Source organism: Schistocerca nitens, chromosome 1 (genome assembly GCF_023898315.1).
Source record: "Schistocerca nitens isolate TAMUIC-IGC-003100 chromosome 1, iqSchNite1.1, whole genome shotgun sequence".
NCBI lineage: Eukaryota > Metazoa > Arthropoda > Insecta > Orthoptera > Acrididae > Schistocerca > Schistocerca nitens.
The window spans coordinates 885,290,685-885,294,033 of record NC_064614.1 but is presented as its reverse complement, the minus strand read 5'-3'; the positions used below and the strand labels follow the sequence as shown (position 1 = coordinate 885,294,033).

At 41.1% G+C, this 3,349-nt stretch overlaps 1 non-coding gene across 1 annotated transcript; it reads left to right on the top strand.

The window, feature by feature from the left end:
• Positions 1–364: 364 nt before the first annotated feature.
• LOC126205345 (U6 spliceosomal RNA) lies at positions 365–473 on the top strand. The gene has a single exon (XR_007540563.1). It is a non-coding gene; the product is annotated as a U6 spliceosomal RNA (small nuclear RNA).
• The last annotated feature ends 2,876 nt before the right edge of the window (positions 474–3,349 follow it).

Below are 3,349 nucleotides of genomic sequence, written 5' to 3'. Positions count from 1 at the left end.
CGCGCCGGAGCTCATCGCCTTCTGTGTCTCGTGTATGTGACGTCGTTTAGTGTTTTTGGTGTCCGCCGTCCCACTACTACGTTCACTTGTGCCATCGGATTCATCAGTGTTCTGTGCGCCGTGCCAGCGTGTTTTCAGTGTTGTTATCGTCACGTGTGAAAGACTCCGTGTTTTTTGTGTCTCTGTGACCTCTCTCTTTTGCCCGTCACTTTGTTAATTATCATTCTCCGTTCTTATACTATTGTAAACGCTATGGCTGAAGAGCGGCGTAGTGTGCCGCTGCCAGCCTACCTGATTTGTACAGGTTTTAAAATAACAATAAAGTAAAAAAAAATAGTTTTGGGGTCGGTTGGGTATCTCCCTCGTACTCGCTTCGACGGCACATATACTAAAATTGTTGGAACGACACAGAGAAGATTAGCATGGCCCCTGCGCTAGGATGAGCGCAAAATCGTGAAGCGTTCCACATTTAACCCTCTGCAATAAAAAAACCTGAATGAACGGATCGGCGAACAACCTGAACGGGCGTCATGAGACGTCCGCCCCGAATATATACAACGAACAAAATGAGAACACACAGTTTTAATCTGCCAGGAAGTTTCATATCAGCGCACACTCCGCTGCAGAGTGAAAATCTCATTCCGTTTTTTTTTTTTTTTTTTTTTTTAAATTCAGCCACCGACTGACCTTGAAGATGACTGTGCGATAGTCAGCCGAACCATCGAATTAAGAAATATTGATTATCCAGATGCATGCCCAAAAGGGAATATTCTGCCTGCCGGAAAATTTTCAAAAAATACATCACACTGCATTTTCTTTTTTTCTTTTTTTGTGTCACTCCTGCTCTCTAGTGTGTTGTCTCCAAATCTCTTGCCTTATATTTTCAAGTTGACGTGCGAAGACGTCCAAGCCACATATGATATTCGTGCCCAGTCTCAACTATCTAGACCAACGATACTCCCAGAAGATCTCGGAAACAACTGCAATGTGTAATACAGCGATGGTCTTTGAATGGAGAAAAACTTGCGGAAAATGTATTTTTCAGGCACAGCTTGCTTCCGAAGATTTTCGGATCTGGCTGAAGAAAACTGCTTTGTCTGACATAAACTGTGTACAGGCACTGGACGTGCTTGTGGCATTCTAGAAACAAAGCTATTCATAAAAACAGAAGTGGTAGTCTATACCAAGCTTCGTTAATAAACCGGTTCGCGATTGCTACTCGTTTGCTACCAAGGAACAGAAAATGTAAACAGTGTACAGTAGAATTAACTTGTATCTTTGCCGAAAATATTTTCTAGAATTACGAGAAGAGGTTTTTGCGCGTAAGAATTAGTTTCCCTGGTTTTTACCAGCTACTAACACGAGTCTCTGTGAAAGGTTATGCCGCAGCTTACAAGGCCAAAATGCTCTTCTCGATGTTCTCTCTCCGAGAGTAATTCATCACAAGTTAAAACCACCTAATGATGCAAATCTGTTTGCGTATAATGAGAATCGCCAAGCATTTGAATGCTCAGCCAATTAGCGCGAAACTTCATGGACTAGAAGAGTGTGTCAGTGAGTAACATTCGAATTCTTGTTTCTCGCGCTGCTGTAAATCGCAAACAAGCGGTTCTGCTAATATATTATTCAGTCCTCACATATTTATCTCTCTGCCCTTCATTCGTCTATAAAATACACTTTTTGCTGTTGCTTACATCCTCGTCGCTTGGCACTTGATAGTCGTGCTTGTGAAGTTCTGGGGATACAAACAACAACGATTTTTCGCACTTGATAATTGCAAACACGGCGGAAGTGCAGGCGACAATATAACAGCAGCTAATCGATAGCAATGGCGTAAAAATGATATCTAATAGCATTCGCTTTGTCATTTCCAGCGTGACGTGTCAGGATGAACGGAATGCACTCTCGGAAACGAATAGCAGCGACAGCACTTCCAAACATTGGTAATACCACTCAGATAGTTCGTGAGCTTTCTCCCAGCATTTTTAATATGTTTCGATGCAGCCGATTATTGACGTTCGGCAAATGTATATTTTTGTATACCTAAATAGCGAAAAAATACTCGACAGAGAGTATGCTTCTGTACGGTGAACAATGATGACATTAGATTCTGAAGTTTTTAAGAAGAATCTATGTTTTTATGTGGAATGAAATAGTACATGCACTACATTCGATAGCTTGTGCAAACAAACGTGCAATGACATAGCACAAATCTATGACCAAATAGAAACTCTGCGGTAAGTTAACATGAAATACACTAAACAGGTGGCCATAGTTTGCCCTGATACACTTAACGAGATAGATAGACGTTAATAGATTTTACCGTATTTGACTGATATTTTTGAGAAATGTTTTACTATCGACAGTGTCATACACTGTGTCATATTACGTTTCCTAGCATGAGTTATGTGCTGTCATAAAATGTCCATCTTTCTATTAAAACAATATGTTTATTGCAACATTTCGGAGGATAAAAGATTGTTCCAAAGTAGTATGAAGGCTTTCACGACCGGATGACATATCTTCTGGTAAACCTTCCGGGATGTAAGGTCGTGGTCCATGAAACTCTCAGACGTCCGACCCGTCAGTCGGCAAGACTCACCGGAGGAGAAACACCCCTCTGAAGATGTCCAGCGCAGCTCTGGACGAAACGTTAGGAGCTGAAGAGTTTCATGGACCACGACATTACATCCCGGAAGGTTTACCAGAAGATATTGTTTTAAAGTGTTTGACCGCCCCTGCCGGAAACCTTCTTTGGTATTTTGAATCGTTTATGGTATATTTATTCCATAGGAGACTGTCATGTGGCACTTTTTTCGTTTAGCCCCTCTTAGAGCATATGGAACCAGTAATTAGTTCCATTTCCCATAAGATGTCCATCCTATTCCTATAGGTATGATGACTTTTTATTGTTGAATCGTAGTGCCTAGGATAACTTTGCACAATATAGTCTATCACAGCGATGTGGAATGAATCAAAATCAGAAAATTAACTTACTTGATATTTAACCACGACTATTTACAGGCTATTTGAAATAACAGAAAAAAAACATCGGTTCCGTAAACCAAGAAAGAGCGTAACAATCTCACACTAAATAAGCTACAAGCTTCTAAATAAATACTCTTCTACTGAGGAAATGGAGTTACCCAAAAGGAACCTTTTCAGCTTGATTTCAAACTTAGCCTCAGCACCTGTCAGACTAATAACAGATGCCTCGGGCATTGCGTGCCGCTCCTCGCTGTGGACAAGCGTTGCAGGTCGGCGGTCTGTGGGGTCCTCATGACGCAGCAGTCTTACTCGACATTTTTTTATACAACGAAGCTTAAAATTTTAATTTCTTTATTGAGCC